Source organism: Ambystoma mexicanum, chromosome 1p, assembly GCF_040938575.1.
Source record: "Ambystoma mexicanum isolate Mex_15411 chromosome 1p, UKY_AmexF1_1, whole genome shotgun sequence".
Classification (NCBI taxonomy): Eukaryota; Metazoa; Chordata; class Amphibia; order Caudata; family Ambystomatidae; genus Ambystoma; species Ambystoma mexicanum.
The window spans coordinates 1,444,786,778-1,444,804,266 of NC_090921.1; positions in this window are offsets into that span (position 1 = coordinate 1,444,786,778).

Consider the following 17,489-nt stretch of genomic DNA (forward strand, 5'->3'; position numbering starts at 1 on the left):
AAAGGACGTATGGTCTGACCAGACGTCCAGAGCGGGTCCGCGAGGGAACCTCGTAATAGGGTGGAATGAGCTTAATGGCGCCGGCAGCTCTACCGGCGCCATTAAACCCATTCCGCCAGGTTGTAATGAGGCCCAGAATCACACTTAGATCACTTGTCATCATCCATAAGTGCCTAGAAAACTCTGCTCCCAAGTACTTGGCAGTTAAATTCAACAAACGCCAATCAGCTAGACCAACCAGAATCATTTATTTGCATTGCCTTACCATTCCCAAATTCAACCTAAAAAAAGCGGGTGGAACAAGCTTCCCGGTCTTAGCAGCCAAACAGCGGAATGCTTTACCCCTCAACTTCAGAATGGAACCCTTGTTCTGGACTTTAGAGCCAAAATTAAGACTTGGCTCCCTGATAAGAGCTGCTAATGTCTGACTAATTCGCACTAACCATGGCCTGCTTATTTTCACTGTATTTCACTTTGTATCACTTAGCAACTCTGCGTTGCAGCTATCCAGTGACCATCATGTAACCCCAGTCACTCGCACTTATTGTTGTTGTTTTTGATCCCGTATACTCTGAAAACTGCATGTAACTCGTAAAATCTGCTTTAAGTCTCTAGCGCCCAGTTGCCTCAGGGTTCGGCGCGCGGTACAAATAAAGAAACTAAACTAAACTATTCTTCCTTCCGTCCAATGTTCCATACATCTGTCCTCTCCAGGGGTTAATGTTCTCCCTTACAATGTTAGGGGTATTGATCACTGGGGCAACTTGGGATATGACATTATAAGGCCTGGGTTCTCTTTTAGATTGCCAGGTTTTTCACTGCAGCACATCCAAACACTCGCTGCAACTCTCAGTTCAGCCACACTGCTCTTGATCTCTTTGATTTCCCCTCCTGACTCGTTCAATAACTTTGCTAATTTCGAAACAATACTTCTACCATCTCCATAAGGGAATCTTTCAACAGTAATTTTATGGGATCCAGATCTATATTAGCTGTCACACCCACTTGGATGCTTACATCATCTGGCTGTGTGCCCACATTTTCAGGCCTAGATGGACCTTGTTTCTGCGAGGTCCTTTGCATACTCCCTTTCAATCTCCCCTTAGTTTTGGCTACTTTTAGCCTCCTCCCCTGTCCTACATGCCCCTGTGTTCCCGCTTTAATTGCGGGTTTTGGAGAATGTGTCTGGGGTGGGGTATATTTCTTCAAGGGTGCTGCTATAGAAAGGGGACCATATCCATATCCATACGACAACACTATCAAAGGATCTATTTCAACTAGGTTCACTATCTCATTTTCGCCGCTTTTGCAGGACTAATAATAATCACTTGCTGAAATTGCTCACTATTCCTTAAATCTACAACATTCTGGTCCTGCATAGTTTTGAGTCCTTGTTTATTTTGGTTGTATGTTTCCATTATATTCACCTTTTGGACTTCTGCCGCCATATACTTATTTACAACTGGGAACTTTTAATGTTTACCTCCCTCCTGGCCCGGCAATTGTACCACTTCAAAGGGTGCGGGCCTATCTAATTTAACAGCTCGTCTACTTGCCCTAACTGGGAGTTGTGTTTTGGGCTCTGGGATCGACTCGCATAAATCTGTCAGGTCAAGCTCCTTGGCCAAAACTGCACAGTTGGAGTTAATTACCCTTGCCAGGTCTGGGACACACACCCAGTCCCTTTCCCTCCTCCTTCCCTTTGTCCTCGTCATTAAGGTATATCAGTCCTCCAAGATGTTGAGAGGCTAAATATTGTTCAGGTAAGTGAAGTGATTTTCTGTTACTGCTCATATTCAAATGAGCAAACAGTTCATGCAAGCACAAGTAGGTTTACTGTGAGGTGTGGAACAGGGTCACCTGAAATCACGACCCTTGCCGGAGCACATGGATGTTCTGTTTCCGGGTGCAATGAACAACACATATTGGTGGATGTAGAGTACTTATATTAGGCAACAAATTGTTGTAATCCATGGGATTTCCTTTGAATTCTAATCGTTCCTTTGTCATCTAAGTGCTCATCCCTCTCCAGCTGACCCATCTCCCAGGTTGTCAAAATACCAAGATGTGCACATTGGAGGTGCACAGATGGACTGCCATGGCATACACCTGCTGTAAACACAAGGTGACTACAGGCAGATTACAAAGGGATCAACTGAAATCAGTTCCCAGAATTGGTCATTGCATAAGCCATGTTCATGGTCTCAGAAATGGAGTGGTTTACAAATGTCTAAAAACAGATGCAACAGGCTTCATGTGTTGATTAGATACTATATGTCAGAAATATGGATTTAGGAATGGAGGAGACATCTTTACATGTCAGCGCAAATTGCACGAATCCCCTGCATGCTGTATCCACTTTTGCTGTTATAGCCCTATGCAGACTTTTTGGTGAGTTGCTGGAGTGCTGAGACTTACACGAGTATTTGCATGTATGGGTTGGGTATGTTTCATGTGTGTGTGAATGCACCACAGAAGGTGTCATGTAGGCCCTTTGGGGTAGTGAGGGCATTCTGCATATCATGTTCAGGCTCCTACTTCCACATGGCCAAATCATCTTAGGGTACATCGTCATGGAATATTCGGGTTGCCATGAAGGCATGCCATTCCCATGGGTCACTAAAGTGTCTTGGAGGTGCTGTGGTATGGTCCATTTTGTGCTTGTACTCAGTGATTGCCTGGCAGCATGCATAAAGGGCATGGGGATTTTGACACACTAAAGATATACAATGTGGTAATAAAGGCCTTCACTTCTTCCACACCTGCTTTTGCATGATTTGTAACAATAATTACTGCCACCCGATTTGTTAGCACAGCGCGGCGCACAGAGCTCATCAGTGATCTCGATTAATGTGTTCTGGCTGCCTTTGCCAAGTTGTTTGCACTTCCCTGACATTTATGTATTTGTTTATATAAGGAGATGAACAATTCTCTTTTGAACACAAAAGAGTGTACAATAGATGAGAAATCAGATTTGACGGGAAGCAGTGAGCTTCTTACAATGGGGTGAGCTCGAGTGACATTCTGACGAGGTAGTGGAGGGGAGAAAATGGAACAGTCGCCAGGGACAATACATGGGTAGACATACATAGATTAAGGACGGCCAACGTTAGATGTTTTTTAAGTGCAGATAGGCGGTACAGCCAGATTTTTTAAGGATATGACCCTTATGGATGAAGTGCTAGAGTGGATGCAGAAAAAGTGAGGGAAAGCAGGAGGTTAAAGGTGAAGGAAACATGTTATCTAGAAGCCAGACGAGAGGAAGGTTAAGAAGGCAACTCGGAGGCGAGGTGGTGTGCTTTTGGTTTGGTTTTGAACACATCTTTGTAGACTGTTTCTTGGCTGTCTGGTGGAAGAGAATTCCATGCAAGTGGAGCAAGAAAAGAGGAAGAGCGGAAGTGAGAGCAAGCACAGGGAGGGCAAAGTGCCACAAGGATAGGCAAGGAGGCAGAGCAGAGATTACTATCAGGCGTGTAGTGCTGGATAGGGTAGGATAGATACAGTGGTGCTTTACTGTGGTTTGTGAACCAGGAGAAGACATCTAAATCTGGCCCTATTTGCATCGTCAGCCATGCAGCCTGTTGACTGTATGAGGAAGTAGATGTGAAGTGAAGGAGTTCAAAGAGTTCTGGTAGCAAAGTTAATGATCTTGTCGGGAGGACAGAACGCACAGTTGGGGAGACCAAAGAGGGTGCTGGCACAGTAGTCCAGTTTAGAGAAGTACAAGAGCTGTTAAGAGATGATTGGTGGTATTGAAAGGAAGGTATGCCTGACTTTCCTAACATATAGGATGTTGAAGTGACTTGTTGAAGATTTGGAGATGAAAGTAGACCACCTGCCTGTGTGTATGTGTGCATGTCACTTTGAGGCAGGTGTGAAACAAATGGATTCCTATGGAATGTGCACAGCTTTAGCACCTGTGAAAGACCAAGATTATTCCATAAGAGTCCAATCATAAACAATGTCACAAAAGAGGGAGGTTTTCCACTCTGCCTTGTGTCCTTTTAAAGTTGGATGCCGGGGCATCAGCAGTATGTAAGTGCTAACGTTTAAGGTCTACTCCAAGTAAGGTACATTTTTTATAAACAATGTGCCTGTGATTGTGAGATTGGTGGGGTAATAGGTTTCCACCCCAATCTGCCTAAAATCCACTCCATTTTACACCAGCATGACATTTTCATGCTGGCGTAAAACTAGTGGATTCCTCTCAAAGCAGGCGGATTGCATCGGAATCCATTGTAAAGCCATCTGAAATGACTAATTGCATATTTACTGTTGTGATAGAGCACAGAGTAAAATGGATGAGTAAGGGCAATTTTCCCTGCCCTTTTTTACATTTTCCACTGCGTTTTGTAAATGTGTAAAATTGCATGGAGGTGATCCAACTGCAAGTAAGTACTAATGATGGTTTCATGTATTTACCATTCTTTAAGAAATGATCCCCATTAAGACCAGTCAGAGATGTAAATAAATCCTTGCATGTGAAAGTGATGGAGTTGGTAGGCCAGTGCTTCTCTAAACCACGGAAGGTGGTACGTAGACTCATCGAGACAGCCACCCCGTGTTATGATAAGGAATGCAAACTGTCCAAGGGTCGGCTGGTAGTGGGGACCAAGCAGCCACTTTCTATGAGGGGGCTGAGCTGATGTTGGCCAGAATTGAATATCATAGATTATTGAAAGAAAAAAAGAGGGGTTGGTATGAGGGTATCTGGGAGTTGTTACTGGAGGCCATAGGAAGAGGCGACATAAAGGGTTTTTGGATACAGTTCGGGGCATGCCGTGGATCTGGTGCCAACGTTCTCCAGGGATATAATACCGAGCAGACCTGGGTCGACGGTTATAGCAGCTTGTATCAGGCACAGGGGTCACCATGCAAAGGGATTAATTGTACTGGAATTCGGGTAGGAAATGAGGACGATTAATGTTTTGACCTGTTGTTTTTATTGAGCGAAGAGGTTAGGAAGGCGCCTTTAAGCCAGAAACTAGGTAAGGCTCCAGGCCCTCGACAGGGTCCCTATCAGATTTGATAGGAATGAGCTCACTGTCTGGGTCTCTTATTTGACCAAACCTTTGAACTCAATATTAAGCCAAGGTCTTGGACAAGTGCTGAAATGGTCCCAATTCATAAGAAGGGCTCCTGCAACGATCGGGCCAGTTTCAGACTCATCTCTTTACTGGATGCTGGAGGTAAAACGTTTGCCCGGACACTCCCATCTCATTTGGCTGAATGGGAATGCAATAACAGGATCATTGACCATTGTCAGCCTGACTTTTGCAAAGGGCTGAGCACAACTGACCAAAGCTTTTGGCTACAGTTAGTTTGCGATAAATATGCATCCTCAGGAAGACCAGCATCTATGCAGTGTTTCTAGATTTAGTCACTGCTCTTGACACTGTTCCCAGTCAACGGCTATGGGAGGTTATAAGGAGCTGTGGCATCCCTGGTGCACTTCTGTCAGCTATTCATGGCCTGTGCTCGGGTAACACTGCAGTTGTATGGTGAGGTACCAATGGGAGTACCTCAGGCAGTATTGGTAAAGAAGGGTGTCCACCATGGGTGCGTCCTGGTACGGATATTGTTTTGTTTATTAATCAATGGTGTCTTAGGGGATCTTTTCAGGTTCCCACACTGATGCCCCATCTTTGGCCAGCAAGAAGATGCCGGTGTTGCTGTTTGCAGATGACACAGTTCTCTTATCGCTAACACCTTTGGGCGACCACAAACAGCTGGAGATTTTTGTTGCTTTCTGTAAGTGAAATGGGTTATCGCTTAACATTAGCAAAACTAAGTCTATGATTTTCAATAAGATGGCAAGTAGGAGGCAGAAGGCCATTAGGTTGGCACTGGATGATGGGAAAATTGAGCAGGCAGCAAGCTATAATTACCTAGGGGTGAGAGTCATGGAGTCATGTGGGTGGTCACTGCATCTGAAGAAGGAAAAAATAACCGTGGCAAGGTATAGTGGGGCTTTTGCCTGATTTACTAGTGATCAAGGCAATGGAGTTGTATGTGTCTTGCTTGAGGCAAATAGAGCGCAAGCAAGGCAGGCTGCAGTGTATAGTGCCGAACTATGGGCCAGATGAAGGCCCACTCTCTAGTAGTGGTGGAAAAAGAATTCTTGAAAAATATACTTGGGCTCCCAGTTAGTGCACCAAATACCCCAGTACTCGTAGAGACAGGTATGCAAGGTATTATCTATATTTGCAAGCTGCGACCTGTGCTTTTTGGGTCTGCCTATGGACAAATGGAAATGTTCTGGTATTCAGAGGAGCCTGCTAGATGTTCTGATCCAACAAGGGGGAAGCTCGCTGAAATGGTTTATGCATGTTAAGAACTTGCCGGGGGAATGTGGCCTGAGGAGTATTGGTGCAATCCAAGTGGTCTGACTTCTGGCTCTAGTGCAGAGGTGAAGAGATCTGCTTTGGTCAAGGTGGAGCGCGAAATGTGTTGAACTCCCAGGATTCTGCAACCTTTACCCTTTATTCTGTTATTAAAAATCAAGTCGGTTGTAAGGATTATTTAGATTATATTCCCTCTAAATTTGAAAGATCTCTGTACACGAAACTGCTCTTGGGGATTCTACCAACCGCTGACTTGTTCTATAAGTGGGATATGGTTGCTTCTCCAATGTGTTTTTTATGTAAGGACCCCAAAAGAAGATCTGCCCCGCCTTCAGGGGTCTAAGGAAAAGTTATCTGTAACTGCTATTTCTGAATCGTGGCTGCAGGACAGTTGCCGAAGCTATGGCTGTGTATCTAAACTCAGCTGATATTCTCACGGTCTTTGCAACTAGTAGCTACCTTAAGTGGGTATGGAGGGCTCACTCAAAGAGGTGGAAGGAGTGTGATTCAATTTAATTGGAAGGCAACTCGTCGTATTTCGAATATTTTATGAGGCACTGTTCTCATGTTTTTATATACTTCTGTGCGATGATGTGATGATTGCGGCTTATACAAAAATGGTATAATGTGTATACAATGTTCACAATGTATTTGTGCATTTTTGCTTTTATGACTTGTGTCGAAATAAAGCCCGTAAATAATGCGAGTCATAGTTTAAATGCATATATGTACGATTTTGTTTAATCAACCACTTTATTTCCACTTGGAACTTCTGCTGTCACAGATCCCTTTTCACTTATTAGCACTTTGCAAATTGAATCTCTAAAATGCGAGGATATAACAAAAAGGCAGTTTGGAGGACAACCATGTTAAATTTGCTAATGAGAACACGTACACGGCATAAACTTGCACACACACCTTGATCTTAATTACATATCAAAAGTGATGTCATTTAATTTATAGAATAGATGTTAATATTTGTACTTCCAAATAGCCTCATATTCTGCATCCATATAACTGGCGTGTGTCATAAATCATAATGATTTATTGTGGTCTGTGCTAGTGACTTGCCTGTGATTGATCATAATTTGGGATTAAAGAAATGAATGCTAATACAAAACAAAACAGCGCTAGCCATATAATTCATCTTCCATATCATCTTCAAACACTTCTTCCCATATCATGTTGGTTGTCCATTTTGCCAGACATTTTGGATCTACAGAAAACAGTGGCCACATCCTACAAACACAGATAACAAGTATGACCAGTTTCTTATTGTCTGTAAAAGAAATTAGCTATGTATACCATTATTTGGCTTTCTATGGGAATATAATAAAGCAGTTTCACTCAGCTACAATAATTAGTAGTATACTCAAAGCCGAGTGTAAATTGACCTGTTTTCAGTCACTAAGAGCATCAGGGTGTTTTGCATAGTGCCAGCTTCTCAAAGATACCAAGACAACTCATACAAAATCGGGGGTCATTTTGAAAAGGGCTGACATTGAACAGAGGGGGCCTACTACATCTGCACTTACTTGTAAACAGATTCTTTCTGTGCAATTTGTGTCACTTGTACTAGGAAGTGCAAAACAAAGCTGTAGATGCAGACGCACCTGTGTTCCTTTGTTATTGTAAATCGCAGTGCAAATAGAGTTAACACTGCCTGCCATTGGTGCATGGCAAGCAGCACGAACAATGATTCCTATGGAAGCCGCCAGCATTTTGCTACTATATAACAATCCACAGCATGAACATGTCATTATGACATACATGCTCATGCTGCAGTATTTGGATGTTGGAGAGGTAGGGGAGGGGGGGCAGAATCGTAACTTCTGATCCATGCCTCCTCTCTGATGTACAAATCATCGAACATGAGGTGTAACATGTTAGAGTCTTATGCACGACTTTTGCAGTTTGAAGTCACATTCCACCTGCAGCAAAATCAGCTCCAGTGAATGTAGCAAGAGGCTGAAACATTGGCTTGTGATCGTGTTGCTGTTACTGCTTTATGGCCTGTCCTCACCTTCCATTGGTAGTACTTGGACAATTATAATGCTTGATCTTTAGATAAAATAGATGCTGACAACAGAGTACAGTGTAGTGCACTGATTCTTGGACACAGTTTCGTTCTCAGATGTAGGTAGGTTGAGTCTGCTGTCACTTGTCAATCTAACTAGGCAACTGCATGAGAGGGAAGTGCTTGAAAAAGTGATGGTTTAAATGCAGTTTATTCCAGGGGAGCTCAGTGACTGCCTAAGGGGGGCACAGTCTCAACAATGCAGCAGGAACCTCCCATAGGTATTCTGGCAGGGCCCAATTAATGCTCGGATAGCATGCTGAAGGCTATGTTCCCAGCAGCGAACCTACATGCTGTAGGCCACCCTCACACGGCAGTGTTTTCAGATATGCCAATCATAGAACAGTGCAGACATTTAGTGGACTACTGCTTACATTGATATGATATGATATGATATGATATGATAAGGCATTTGTAACGCGCCTATACACAAGTGTTTCAAGGCGCGTTACAAATGCCTTATCATATCATATCATCTATACACAATTGTTGGGCTGCACCCTGAAACACTACCTCAAGCAGAGTTCCACAACCGAAAATTCGGTTCAGATGTCAGCAGTCATTTATTGACTCATATTAGTAACCACAAATTACTCCCCACCCACACGTCACAAAAACGTACAATCTGTTCTGCCCTGTTCAGACTACGATCTTGTGAATTCTCGTACACACCAAAGATCTTTGAGGACATAACAATGGCAATTAGGCACTGTATATGTGTCACAAAATATAACTATGCAGGAACAAAGTATGTACACATTATTTTCTATAATATCACAAGTTTAATGGTAGACAATACAATGTGCATCTATTAAACAAGCAGGTGTTCATTTCTCTGGTGTTTTAGTCGTAATACCTCCTGTTTGTTTCAAAAGTAAACATTATGCGTATGAATTTTACTCCTCTCCGCCATACAAATGCAACAGCATATAGGCGAACATAACAATGTTGTGCTGGTGTAAATGCTGCAAATTCCTATGGAATCTGCCTGCATTTTACACCAGCACAAAGCATGCGGGTTCCATGGAAATCTATTGTAAATGTCGCATTCCATGCATAAGGTGTATGAGTGCAAAATGGTGAGTACATGCGAGTACATCGCCATTTTACAGTCAATTTTTTACATCCGACATGCAGATATTGAACATTTAATGGTGGAGATCTTTGTACCCTAAAGTGTAAATATAACAGGTTACCTCAACGTAAAATGTAGGGAACTCGAACATGAGCCCCACTGTGTTTAAAAATAGCACAACCATGCATCAGTGAAACAGTTCGGGCCATTCAGGGCTGAGGGGCTGCTGGACATTGCTATCTTTGGTTATGTTGTTTTATTGTCCTCTAATGCTTCAAATGGTTAAGTCGTTATGCTGTTTCTCAGACTATATATCCCGGATCCGTAGTACCAAGAGATCTCTGCTGTGACACATCATGGGGCCGATTCATGGAATTTTTTGCACAGAAAAGAGACTACTTGCGCTCGATCTGAACGCGCTACTCTGTCGATTCATGGAATTGAATGCACAGGACTTTTTCTGGACTTGCGTGGATTATGGTTCGCCTGACACGCATGTGCGAGCCATCGAGGGCCTTGTGCGACACTGTGAGCAGTGGGTGGGCGTGGCCTGCGCAGATGGCGGGGAGGGGGCTGAACACCAGAAAAGGGGAATAACCTGCAAGTGTGAGTGTCAAGGAACGGCCGTCAGGCAGTCCCTCACATGCCCACTATTGCGTGGAAAGAGACGTAGTCATAGATGAATCGCGCAAAGTCTCGGCTGGGAAATGCCCCGCAGGCGGCTGCCGTAGATCACATGCACGTAGGATTTTCAGCACACAGGTGGGATTCCATGTTGTATTTAGGGGTGCAGGTATTCAATCAGGGTTTGATGTAACATAGGGGTGCGCATACGCTGTGTCGCAGTGTGCAGGAACATTTTAGGTGGGTTCACTGGCACATTTCCCAAGTTTTTGCAGAGTTTCGATTTTTTCATACGCATGTTCACAGGGTGCCGGATACAGTTACGGGGGACCCCACGCATGTCACCAGATTGGGAGGCCTGCTTATGGGGGACCCCATGCACTGTTTGAATGGTGCGTATATTCCCGACTGGGGGAACGTGCAAAGGTAGCTGATCTGGCAGTTTCCTGCTTTGCATGTGGGCGTGTTGGGGCGTACAAGCCTGGACTTGCAAATACGGTTATTTTGCCCAATCAATTATGCGTTGTGGCCTTTTTGGTACGCTGCCCTTGAACGATTTCTGCGTGAAATTACATGACTCAGACCCCATGTATTTAAATGTGTACCTGTCCAGCATTTATTCACCACCTTGTAAAGTGTATGTGTTTTTCAGGAGTGGAGTGGGGGAGATTGGTGGTGCTTTGAATTTGTGACTATATCATTCTGTTTATTGGAAGAGGACTAAAAACTGAAATATACTGCCATGTAACCTTTGTAGTAAAAATTCTAAAAAATAACGTGCTTCTGTAATTCTTTGTAGCACTCAAAGTCAAGTTATGACATTAGTACATCTTTTAAATTAACAGGTTGGGGAGCATACAGCTTTCTACCAATAATATATTTATTTTAAATTAGTATTGGTGCCAATGAAAATAATTGTTTTCCCATACGCTTGCAAAAATCTGATTGCATCCATCATGATCATATGATTCTATTAATGTAATTTGTGGCATTAGATTCCCATGTGGAATCTTTTACATTGGAATGACTACTAGAAAAGTGACTACGAGGTGGACGGAGCATAAATCGATCAATGGTGTAATAAATGTGAAATAATTGGTAGCTGCACATTTCATGGATAAGTATCATACAGCTTTGCTGACTGGACTCCTGGTGTACCTCAGAGTCTCAGAGGTCCCTGGCACCGTCGCCAGTCCTCTTGCACTGCCTCCGGGCCTGCACTTGCCTCCTCACTTCTGCACTTGGTCAATGACCCATGAGAGTGGCATCTCTCAGCACTTACCCCAGCTTCTAACTGACCGGGCGCATATGGACCCCCCGGCACTTGTGCTCCCCCCACCCCTCTCCTGCCTGCTCCGTCTGTGCACTTGCACGATCTGAACATAACATGCCTTGAAGACCATCTATCAATCTTCCCTGTCTCACCTCCTTGCATGGTGGAGCCTCAATACACTTGGAAAAACTGCAGAATTGTTGGCACACCTATTTGCTGTTATCTGCACTGTTAATTGTATCGTATGCACTTACTCTGCCTGTGTTGACTTGTATCATTCAGAAATTTCAAGGGCTTTGAATGTCTGTTTCTACCCCTTGTTTGAACCGTTAAACCTCTGTAGAAGAGGTGGTAATTAGAATCATTTCATGTTACAAAGAGACATGTATTGGGTTAGGGGGATGGAAGCTCTGACCCCCGAAAGGCATGAGTACAGCATGGGATATGTCCTATATTTTGAGAGAAAGGTATATATGATTGGCACTATTGTCATAAAATGAAATTGTATAATATTTATGATATTGATATGGGCTGTTGAAACACAGAGATATATGAGACATATTTTGGAAAGCACAATGATGGTCCAATTTGTAAAGGAAATACTGACACATGAAGAACATGGATACTCTTGAAGTTATGCAACGTAAAGATGTCTATATTTTTTAGATAAGTATTATGTTGTATATTAATAATCTATAAAAACTTTTTACCCATTAGTAATGTATTTAATTAAAAATGTTACATTACAGTGCCATGAGTTAATATATGATTTTGTTACATGGAATGTAAAGATGGTCACGAAGCATGATGCAGTAATCCCGAAAGTCACACTAAGTATGCTGTGATGCTATGATGCTGTGTGCAGCACACCTGGATGCCATCTTTGAGTAGGGTTTAAGGAATGAGGTACAAAGAAGCAGGTTTCGACTTACACCAATCTGAATGTTATTCCAGATTAAGAGGGAAGACCATATTCAGCCTAGAGGCTAGTGTATGTAATATTCAATTTTTTCCAACTTTATTTAGAACATGGACTTCAGGGTAATTTCTACCCATTTGATACAGATATCCTAGATACCTGAATGGCGTAATCCTGTTTAGATACATGAAACCAGAATGAGACCATCCTCATTGGCAGTTAGGTAGGAACCCTTTGGATTTGAATTCGTCAGCATGATTGAAAAGTATAGTCCATATCAGAGTAAGAATTGAGGGTTCTCATAATATATATATTTTTTTCAAGATGAGTCATCATTTATTTGGAGTGGAGGGCCCTATCCGAATGGACACACAAGTTGGTGGTAATGAAATCCCTTAATTATATAAACATACATGTAGTTGTTACTTGAAGGTTATTATTTAGTAATATATCTTTATTGTTGTATTCATAGGAAGACAGAAATCAGAACACCTCGGAAGAAGGACAGAATATGTCCAAAATGGGCTGATAACATGCCATAGATTGGAAAAACAAATAAAAGCTATTTGTTGATACCTCTCTATTTGAGATAGTGATATTTGAATACTGATTAATTTCTTAAACAATTGTTCATGTAAACCACTATTGTTTAATAGAAACTATTTACTATGATTTGTGTAATATTTTTACACATTCTGAAATAATGATTGATGCTTTGTTTAATTCTTTGATTGAAAGAAATATATGTAGAACTTTTCAAATAATTTAAGTACTGATTCTTTACAATTAAGGAAGGTTGATTCAGAGTGTGACTGTGGATCCACATTTTGATGATATGTGGTTTGATGAGTACTAGCAAATCTTTAACCAAGGTGTTGGTTTCTCGGCCTACAGTAGCATAGTCAATGACTCTTCTTGTTGCAAATAAACATTTTGAGAAAGCAAACACTCTCCTCCCATCACAAATTTGTAGCAGGAAGGAAACAGACTACTTTTTAACAATAAAGATATGGTTTTACCAGGGCAGTAGGAACAAGTGGATGAATTACATAATTAACTTTCTGCTCACCAATCTATGCATTCTCTCTAATCGCCATCCCCAATGGTGAGCCGACTTGGTCTGAGTGTGAATGGACTAGCAGAATTAGCATATGAAAAGTTACTGTTAAAAAAATTAAATTAAAACTCTTGAAGAGACTCACCCGGGTGACCAAGCTAGGGAAACCACTGACAAGGCGTAACAGGCAAAGGATAGGTTCATTGTAAATAAGGCAATATATGATGGATTGACAGACAATGCTAATGTCTTTTTGGAAATTAAAGCATATTGGGTTCCAGAGAACAAGGACACAAATGGAATCTACACCAGATCCTTGCACTCTTTAAGCCTCACATCTCATTTAGAAATCATTGGTAAGGTTTTAGGATCTACTTATCAATGAAAATAGAAAACAGGCACATGTTAGACAGGATTAAGAATACGTGCTGCCACATGGAATCCATAATCTCAAAGTCTTCTATCCAGAAGATCACTCCCCAGAAGCTTTGTCTTAGTTCTCACAACTCTAAGGTCCAAATTCACCAATTCTTCCAATGAAGAGGGGGAATTAGTTAGGACAAGAGATGATGTCCGCTCACCATCACTTACGGTGTATGGTTAATCAATCTCCCATGTGGTGTTAGAAATGAGGTACATAATTGACACAGAGGGTCATAGTAACAGACATGTTGATTGGCATGAAAAGTCACAGAAGAGATAGTGGAAAATCATAGTTCAAGACAAAGCAGAAAAATCTAAGATGCCAGAAAAATAAAACAAAAACCCTTGACCCATTTTTAGTCAAAAAGAAGTATTTGTAGACAGGACTGTTAATATAACACTTGTTCCAAGCCTGCCTGATATGGTTTGTACAGAAGGATCTGCTTGCTACAATTGTGGTGATCTTAGAGCAGTGGACCTGGTATGAGAAGAAGATGGTGCTTGATTATGCAGTTCATGGTGATATACTGGGTGAATTCACAAGGACCCACACATTTTGAAATATTTCAAGAAAAAAAGTGTTGTTATGTAACTCTCTGATTAATGCTCACTACGTAGAATCCAAGGCTCTGGCAAGAGAGTATTTTAGAGCTTTCCACTCTGTATGTCCATGAAACAGTCCACAAGACATTTTCCTGACAGGTCCAAAAGCTGGATGTTAATGCAGTTTTGCCTTAATCAACTTGAAACCATGGAAGCAGTGGGCCCATGAATGGGCATCCTAAGGAAACCATGGGTCTGCAGGCTATCTAAAGATAAGTCCATACTGCAAACTTGGAAGCAGCTTTGCCTACAATGTTCAGATGTCAGACATGACAGTATATAGTATTTGATAGATCTGTACACAAGATTAGGTTAGTTAATTCTCCAGAATTTTGCCTGTAATTAATGTATTTTAGCTTACTGGCTTTGAGCCTTACAGTTGAAGATTATACGTTTTACTAGCGGTACCAACCACCGTTGCACAGGTCTGTAGCTGACATGCATGTGGCGGCCTGCTATAGCTTTGTGTATGTTTAATTGTGTTATAACTTTCTATTTTTGAAAAATCGCAAAATCGTCAATGACCCAAAATCGCCTATACTGATAGCACAGGGCCAGACCCTGCCTTAGGCATGGCGAATGGGTGGGGTTGGTCAGATTTCACTATCCCCAGTACACCCCAGACTGATATGCGGACCATGGGCCAAAATCTCAGCCCACCAACTGTTATGGGACTGGAGCCAACCCCGACCATACAAACACACTTTCACAAATATATATATACAGAATTGTCCAACACATCAAACGTTTATTGTAATTGAGCTATATAACGTTGTTTTACATTTTAATCTGGATTTTAAATGGAATTGGATACTGATTGTTATGAATTATTCTTAATGTGTTGTCTATTATTTAATCACATTTTAATGTATGCTTGTGAAATTGGCTTTGTGTTTTGCCATACCACAAGTTAATTAATAATAAAAATCAACATTTATGCCCTAATGGGATAAATATAGAGAGAGCCCTTGTTGCCAAGCAAGAATATTAGATTTAAACTGAGAGGTACTTGTACATTTCAAAGCAACTACTGATTACAAATGAATCTGAGCGTGGACAACCATTGGTCATGGCACTACCAAAGCCAATAAAGATTTGTAATTCTTAGAAACAACATTTTTGAATTAAGCATTTGCACTCAAGGACAGGGGTGATGCCAGCCATTAGGTGGTCAGAAGCTTGATCGCTCCGATAAGGACAGGTAAGGGCACCTAATGGCCGGTAGTTCCCCAGGCCAAGGGTGTTGAAGCTATTAGTATCTGTCAATGTGTTACACATTTCCTCCAAAACCTGGAAAACTGTCCTGCGGGTCACGGGTGCCAGGGAATGCCACTATCAATGAGATGGAAGGAGCTCCACAAGTGAGGCCAATGTGTGACAGGGAAATGTGCTGGGGGGTCTGTGGTTCTAGAACAGAAGAGCATGGAGGTAGTGGAAGCCTAGTGGCCTAGTCGGCATGGTGCCTGGAAGAAATAAAGGAGATGAAGCATTTCTGACAGAGGCAAACAAAGCTGCAGAAAGAAAAGAAATGTTAGGATGCAGACTGGCAGGGAGGAGAAGGCAGAACCAGAGAGGGATGCATCATCTGAGAGATATGGATAGAGAACATCAGTAATGAGGCAAAACATCGCACAGCGTCTTCATGAGGGAGACATCGGGAATGGCACAGAGAGCGTGCAGACAATTGGAGGGTCAGAAGATGAAACAGAGAGCGTGCAGGGAATGGGAGGGTCAGATGATGAAACAGAGGGTGTGCAAGCAATGGGATGGTCAGAAGATGAAACAGAGATTGTGCAGGGAATGGTAGGGTCAGCAAATGAAACAGAGCATGCAGGTAATGGGAAGGTCAGAAGATGAAAAAGAGAGCGTGAAGGGAATGGGAGGGTCAGCAGATGAAACACAGAGCATGCATGTAATGGGAAGGTCAGAAGATGAAACAGAGAGTGTGCCGACTATTGGACGGTCAGAAGATGAAACACAGAGCGTGCAGGGAATGGGAGGGTCAGCAGATGAAACAGAGAGCGTGCAGGTAATGGGAGGGTCAGAAGATGAAACAGAGAGCGTGCAGGGAATGGGAGGGTCAGAAGATGAAACAGAGAGCGTGCCTTCAAAGGGAGAGTCAGAAGTTGAAACAGGGAGCGTGCAGGGAATGGGATGGTCAGAAGATGAAATGGAGAGCGTGCAGGGAATAGGGGGTCAGAAGATGAAACATACAGCGTGCAGGGAATCGGAGGGTCAGCAGATGAAACAGGGAGCATGCAGGTAATGGGAGGGACAGAAGATGAAACAGAGAGCGTGCAGGCAATGGGGGGGTCAGAAGATGAAACAGAGAGCATGCCTGCAATGGGAGGGTCAGCAGATGAAACAGAGAGCGTGCAGGCAATGGGAGGGTCAGAAGATGAAACAGAGAGCGTACCTGCAATGGGAGGGTCAGCAGATGAAACAGAGAGTGTGCAGGCAATGGGAGGGTCTGCAGATAAAACAGAGAGTGTTCAGGCAATGGGAGGGTCAGCAGATGAAACAAAGAGGGTGCAGGTAATGTGAGGGTCAGAAGATGAAACAGAGAGCGTGCAGGCAATGCCAGGGTCAGCAGATGAAACAGAGAGCATGCAGGAAATGTGAGGGTCAGAAGATGAAACAGAGAGCGTGCAGGCAATGCCAGGGTCAGCAGATGAAACAGAGCATGCAGGCAATGTGAGGGTTAGAAAATGAAACAGAGAGTGTGCAGGCAAATGCAAGGGGCAGAAGATGAAACAGAGAGCATGCAGGGAATGCGAGGGTCAGAAGTTGAAACAGAGAGCGTGCAGGTAATGGGAGGGTCAGCAGATGAAACCGAGAGCGTGCATGCAATGGGAGGCTCCGAAAATGAAACGGGGCAAGGAGAGATTTCTAAAGGTCGTTCAGAACACTACCCCAGAGGAGGAAGATATTTGACATGGCTCACGTATAGGGTTGATAGAGAGAAATATAGGGAGAAGGCTTTTGAGGTGATAACTTTTATTTTGCTTGTCTTAACCGGTCAGGGTCAAAACATTCCCTCTTATGCTTTTTGTGAAACGTTACTAACCGAACTATATTGTAAGCATGTACATTT